A 7,955-nucleotide genomic window follows, 5' to 3' on the forward strand; every position below is an offset into this window, starting at 1 on the left:
AGAACTGAACAAAAACCTCAGAAGACAATCGGATGATTATCGTTACATGGTTCTTCATGAAGCACGACTGCTGTTTAAATCCCCACTGAGACCAGATGAATGCTGCCATCTCAAAGGCATTCTGTGTAACACTTAAAGAAGGAAAAACATCAGAAGGAGCTACTCCTCTCATGCCAGAAGTCTAGGATGTTTTGCTACAATATCAGCAATCTCCTCTAGGAGTTTCTTGGGATATACAGACCCTGTTGGATTTGATGGTGAACAAAGAATCAGCACCCTTGACTTTTCACTGACTGTGGACTTAAGAACCTTTGGATCCAAGAGAAAATTGTTGGAGATGAGTGTAGGAAGAATTACAGGCGTAGCATCAGCTAACCTTGCCACTCCAGGGTAGCTTACGTAAAATGGACCAGGAATAATAACCTCATCACCTGGTGAACAAACAGCAAGCACAGCTTGAAGTACAGGCTGCTTGGCTCCATTGATTGTATAACCTTCACGAATCGCATTTATCCCGGCCTCAGCAACAATAGTAAGGGTATCAAAATCAAGTTCCTCTGCTGCCAACCGTATAACTGGAACTCCAACTTGCACAAGTGCAGTTGCCAAATCAGTTATAGCAATTGTTTTTGAAGGCTTCACAGAATTTACTCTTGGGCTCAATGAGATGTCAACCTCCACTTGCTTGGTTATGCCCTGTGCCCTTACATTGGTACCCATTCTAAGGCGCTGCACATGAAACCTTTTCTCCAATGATTTGGAGATCCTCCCTTGTCTTGGCTTCAAGCAATCCCCATCATATCCAAAATCAACAAAACCAATGTGCCAGCTAAACCATCCTCCTCTGATCTTCTTCTGCTGTTCCTTATTTCTTCCTCTGGAAATCAGAATCCTCCTTTTCTCCTACTCGTCTAACTTTACCTCATGGAAGCATGCCAACCAAAATAGCCAATCCCCACCAACTGAACCCCAGCTCTGATACTCAGCATCCTAAACACAGCCACAACAGAGGAATAAAAGCGGAAGAAAAGAAAGGAACTGGAGCACAGACGCATAGAACCCAATGATATGGGATCGTCATTTGACCTCATGTCCCTCCTACAAGGTACAGAACCCTGTCTTAGTAGCCCATCTCCTTGTATAGACTTCGTGAATACCTTTAACAGGATATCTTATAAAGTGTGACGAGAAGCTCATAGTATAAGATCCTTCTGTTCTTTTTCTTGAAATCTGGACTAGAACAGAGGAATTTGAAGAATGATTCAGCTTGAATTTGACAATTTTCCAGTTATCACAGGGCTCAACTTTTCTATAACATCCTTATTCTCTGTTGACACTCTCAGTTGAACATCCAACCCCTGTTCCTGAAGAGACAGTATCTCATATCTGATGGGTAGGCAACAACCTTGCCCTTGTTGAGGCTCAAATAAGTATTCCGAATCATCAACAACTGAAAGATAACATTAATGCCCTGCTATGACAATCATTATTTCCGAGCAGAGCGACCAAGCAACTCCATGAGCAAGGCAATATTATCTACTCAAATCCAGAAACCAGTCTCATATGAAAACCAATGACCATGCCAACCAAACCCTTATTTCCAGTCCAAATAAGCTTGAGTGACAATCATCTTCCAGATTAGGAGCAGCCAAAGCTTTCTCAAAGGGTGATACACAGTCCAAGGCATTTTCACAATTCAACACATGTGAACACAAAAGTATGGGGAATGAAACAGATAAAACAGAGCAAGAACTCAAGAAGTTATCAGGCAAAACTTCGTTTCATGAGTGATGAACGAAATGCCAACTGGTGGGACGAGCAGTAAGCTTTTATGTATTTAATCAAACATCAAGCTCAAAGAAAGTAAACCATATCCCAGTCATTTGAGAGAGAAAACAGAGAAACCAGAGAAAGAACAGAGTAGAATGAACATAATAACAAAACCCATCAAACTATGCTTAAGATCGATGATGTCAAGTGTGGAAAATCAAGAAATGCAAAGTGAAAATGCTCATAATGGTCATACCTGAGCTTCAAGCGAAGATAATACGGCTTGCTTTCCGCTCCAACTCTTTCCGGACACCTCTAGTTTTCAACTCAAAGAACCAGCCTGCAACCTCAAGCTAAAGGATACACCTCGAGAATTTCTGCCCCCCTAGCTTGCTCTCCAGGCTTAAGAATCACTCTCCTCACTTCTCTGCTGCTCCTTTCCAGCTCACCCTTCTCTCTGGAAAAGCACCACCTGAAAAGCACCCTGGTTCCTGCAGCTCCTCGCTCCCTTGCAACGGCCTGCAGCTTTTCTTTGGAATCTTATTGCCACGTGTCGACCTCTCATTAGTCCTCTAAACCACTAGCCTGATTCCTCACCAACCAACCATGAATGGACACGTGGCTCCTTGAGATCGTGACACTTGGCAAAATTGAACTGCACAAAAAGGAGCCCCAAATGGGGGTCTACAAACACTTTTTAAAAAAGAATGAAATTAAAATTGGATTTTTTTTTATGGAAAGTCACCGGGAAATCTTCTTTTAATATAAATATAAAATCTTCTTTTAATAAAAGTATGAATTTTCCTTTTAAATAAAATTAAAAATCTTTTTTTGAATGAAATAGAGAAATCATCTTTAAAACAAACTAGGAAAATTTTAAATAAACTAAGGATAAAATATCTCTTAATGTTTTCTTTAAATAAACTTAATAACAAATTTGATTTTTTTAATAAAATGAAAATAATTTTTTTAGAAAAATAAATTGGAAAGATTTTTAAGTAAAATTCAAAAACTTTTTTTAAAACAAAATAAAAATAAAATCCTTTTTAACAAATCTTTCCTAGTAAAAATCAAGTAAAACTAAGATTTTTTCAATAAACTTTCCTAATGAAATCAAATAAAATCAACTTCGGGGTGAAATGAAAATTGACTCGGGTTTTTTCTTAGAATAAATTTGTAAAAATCTTTTATCTAAATAATTTATAAAAATCCTAAATTTGCAAAAGTCCTTCTTTTCATAAAATTTGTAAAGGTTTTTTTTTTCTAAATAAATTTTTAAACATCATTTTCCTTAAATAAAATTAAGATTAGAATAATTTTGTATAAATAAAATTTAAAAATCATTTTTAATAAATTTAAGCAAAATTCATTTTGAGATAAAATTGTTGAAATCTCAAAGTTTAGATTGAAATTTTCTTCTTCTTTTTATAAAATAAATCTATAAAAAATTTCCTTTTCTTGTAAAATCAATTTTAAAAAAATAAATTTGGATTGAAATATATGTGATAAATGAATATGATAAAAAAAATATCTTTCCTTCATAAAAATTGAAAAATCATTTCTAACAATTTTTTAACAATTTGAAACCTTTGAGAAAAACAATAAGTTCGAAATCCTTTTTTAGAATCAATTTTTTTTTTAATCCTAATAAAATCAAAAAACTTTTTCTTAAATGAAAGGAAGATAAAATCCTTTTTATCAATAAATCTTTTTTATAAAATCAAATAATAAATCATTTTTAGAAAATAAAAAGGAATTGAAGTATTTTTGTAAATAATTTTGTAAAAGTCATCTTCTTATTAAAAACCATATTTACTAATAAAATTGAATTGAATTTTCATATTTTTGTAAATAAAAATATAAAAGTCTTATTTTTTTATCAAAATAATAAAAATCAATTTGTTTTGCAGATAAAATTGAATTGAAACATCTTTTACAATAAATTTGTAAAAAAAAAAAAAAAATCATTTTTCTAAATAATTTATAAAAGCACTTTTTTAAAATAAAATTTAAATTGGAACACTTTTGTAAATAAAAATATAAAAATTAAGGATAAATAAAAATCATTTTGTTGTAAATAAGATCAAGTTGAATTTTTTATAAAATTGATTTTAATAAAATATTTTAATTAAATAACTTTCTTGAAAATAAAACTTGAATACAAAAATAAAATCAAATCAAATCAAATCACTTATTCAAAATAAATTAAAACTTTTTTGTAATTTCTTGAAAAATTAATTTTTGAAATCATAATTCTCTTACTATTTATCTTATACATTTTTGTAATGTGCTTTTATCATTATTTTATTATGTATATTCATATGTGTCATTAATCTTAGATTCATGATTAATTAATTAATGATCATAATTTTCTTCATTCTCCTATTCCCGATAGGTAATTTAACCTTGTGAATCCATTTTTGATTTGTAAACTTATTTTTTTTCCAAATAAGAAGTCACATAGAGTTTTTATTTTTATTTTTTTATCTCATCTTTTAAAAATAAATAAAAGTAAATAGCAATTCCAACTTTTTAAAAAATCAAATTTTTTAGATAATATTTGAATCTCGCTATTAAGTGGAAATGCACATAAAAAATGCAGGTCCATAGATTTCTAACATAAGAGTGTTTCCCATGTTTAACATATTTTCTATGCTTTTTTTTAATCAACCATTTGGCTACAAAACAAGCCCCAATATTTTTCTCAATAAGTGAAATTCTACAAGAAAGGATAAGTGAATCTAGAAATGGGATGCAGATCTTTACCGATGCACGCAAATGAACTTCATGCGACAAACATGTAGAAGTATAACCATCTTCTGGTGTGGGCCTTGGACATAGTGACATAGAACACTAGAGGTAGTTATCTTGTCATGAAAAGGCACTAACCAAAAGCAGCACCTAGCTCATAGCCCTATGAGATCTTAACAACAATTTCATAGTCTTCCTTTTACCCTCATGGTATTCCAAGAAATAATTTGAACCTAAATCATTAAAAGAGATAATTGACCAAATGGTGACACCCTCAATTCTTTCAATAGGCTATAATCCACTAAACATCCAAAGTTCCCATGAAGCATCCAAATGGCTAGACAAAGCTTTGGAGAAAGAAAAACCAATATTGCTAATCTTCATGACTATAGCATCTATGAAAATGGGCAATCAATTTCTCTCATTAATTCTAATACAAGATCACAACAAATTAGATACGCATGCCATAATAGAGTGAGTGGAAAAATAGGAAAGAATAAAGACGGGAAAGTAATTATCCCTACAAATCAGGAACTAGGAATATCTCCCTAACAATCAGGAACCTAAGTCCTAGGCTAATATCCTATCCAATTACACCTATCATTCTATCATTTGGATATACTTCCCATAATTAGGAAATCCGTTTTCACACTCCCCCTCAAGCTTGTGAGTGGATATCATCCATTCTTAGCTTATTAATGATTCTTTGAAATGATATACCATTTAGTCCTTTAGTCAACACGTCTGCCTATTGATTTCCCATTGGTATATACGGTGTATAAATCAAATCATAGTCCAGCTTCTCTTTTATAAAGTGTTTGTCCACTTCAATGTACTTAGTACGATCATATTAAACTGAAGTCGTCCAAAATTATTTTTATCCACAAGAGTTCACAAACACCCAATGTCATTGCTCTAAATTCAGCCTCTACACTCAATCTTACAACCATATTTTGGTTCTTGCTTCTCCAGGTTACAAGATTTCATCTAAGAAATGTGCAATAACACAAGGTGGGCCTTCGATCCGCTATTGAACCTACATAGTCTGCATCTGTATAGGCCTCTAAAGACATTTTTTTCTTCTATTCTGAACAAGATTCATTTACCTGGTATCCCCTTAAGGTATTGTAGGATTCAAACCACTGCTCGAAGATGAACTTTCTTATGATTATGCATGAATTGGATGACAACTCCAACAGGATAAGCTATAGCTAATCAAGTATGTGAAAGATAAATTAATCTTCCAACAAGATTTTGATACATTCTTTTATCCATCACATTGTCTTTAAGATCTTCTCCAAGCTTGTGATTTGACTCAATAAGGGTTTTTACAGGTTTATAATCGAGTTTCCCAATTTCTTTCAATAGGTCTAAGACATACTTCTATTTGGAGATAAACATTCTCTCTCAAGATTGAGCAACTTCAATACCAAGGAAATACTTCAACATGCCTAACTCTTTTATTTCAAACTCTTCAATTAAGCATTTCCTTAATTCTTCATTTTCTTTCAAATCATCACCAATGACTACAATATCATCCACATACACTAGCAACACGGTTACTTCCCCTGAGTTTTAGTGTTTGATAAACAAAGTATGATCACATTGACTCTGTTTACATACCATAGAAATCATTACTTTTCTAAACTTTCCAAATCATGCCCTCAAAGATTGTTTTAGCCTATATAGCATTTTTTTCAATTTGCATACATTCTTCTCAAAGCTTATGCCAAAACTTGGGAGAATTTCCATATAAATCTCCTCTTCAAGATCGTCCTGTAGGAAGTTGTTTTTGACATCAAATTATTGCAAGTCCCATCCAAAATTAGTTGTCAAAGATAAAAATATCCTTACTATATTTATCTTAGCCATCGGAATAAATGTCTCAAGGTAATCAACACCATACATTTGAGTATATCCCTTTGCCACCAATCGTGCTTTATACCTCATCAAAGTTCCACCAGCTCTATACTTCACTATAAACATCCATTTGCACCCCCACTAGATCCTTACCTTTTGGTAACTCTACTGACTCCTCAAGTCTTGTTTTATTTCTAGAGCCTCCATTTAAGCTTCCATAGCATTCCTCCACTCCTTATGTTAATGCTTCAAACACTATTTTAGGTATGGTAACAATGCTCAAGTGAGAGGCAATTTCTTATAGGACAGGAAACGAGATATTAGATATAAAGGACGACGTTAGGTGCATTTTCTTGTGCCTTTCCCAAAAGGGGAGATCATCATTATCAACAACATTGGTATTTTGATCAACTGACAAACTCTCTTGATGGGTTATAGAATGGATGTCTCTCTATGTTTTAGGGACCAATTTTGAGTCATGAACTTGCACAGGTTGAACAACATGGTTTTTCCTTCATATAGACTTTCAAAGAGCAAATAGTACTCTAAATGAGTCTATTTTGTATCATTGTATCATTTTCCAAGGGAATATGAGGAGAGATTGACTCATTTGGCTTTGTTGAGGGGGGAATAGAAATGGATTTTTTTGGAACAATTGGGAAAATATATGAAATATTGGGAAAAAAAAAAAGTTAAAAACCGATCTTGATCCTTATCTTATTTAAGGGAACTCTCCCCCAAAAGATAAGATCTAGTAAAATAGCTTCATTTTCAACAAAGGTTACATCAACTGAGACAATATATATATATTGGAGGGTGATAACACTAATAACCTTTTTGAGTTAATGAGCAACCAAGAAACACACACTTGAGAGCCCTTGGATCTAATTTTTCTCTATTATGTAAATAAATATGAACAAAGGACACAACCAAAAATTATGAGTCAAACTATTTTAGGTATTAGTATTAGTATTAGGGAAAAAACTGAAAAGAATTTGAATAGGACTTTTGGAACCAAGAACCCAAGAAGATAGCCTATTGATTAGATGGGTTGCACTCAATACTGCTTCCCCCCAATATTGTTTAGGAACATGTTTTGAAAAAGTAAAGCTCAAGTGATTGCAAGCAAATGGCCAATTTTCTGTTCTGCCACACCATTTTGTTGGGGTGTGTTAACATAGAATGATTTATCAATGATGTATTCTTTTCGAAAAACTATTGACAGATTTTAGTTAAAATAATTCTTGGCATTATCTAACCTAAACCTTTTAATATTGACACCAAATTGATCCTTCACCATTTTGAAGAAATGAGGAAATATAGTGCAAACATCATACTTGTTTTTTAAGAAAAATAACCGTGTCACACAAGTACAATCATCAATAAATAAAACAAACTATTGAGCTCCAAAAACACTAGGAATTTGGGAGAGTCCCCAAACAGCTCTATGAATGAGTGAAAAAGAAACAAACATTCTTTTATTGCTTATTGGAAAACATCACATTTATGCTTGGCAAGTTTGCACACCTCAAATTGGAAATTTTCAACACAAATTCCTTATAATAAATTGGGAA

Source organism: Vitis riparia, chromosome 4 (genome assembly GCF_004353265.1).
Source record: "Vitis riparia cultivar Riparia Gloire de Montpellier isolate 1030 chromosome 4, EGFV_Vit.rip_1.0, whole genome shotgun sequence".
In the NCBI taxonomy this organism is placed as follows: domain Eukaryota; kingdom Viridiplantae; phylum Streptophyta; class Magnoliopsida; order Vitales; family Vitaceae; genus Vitis; species Vitis riparia.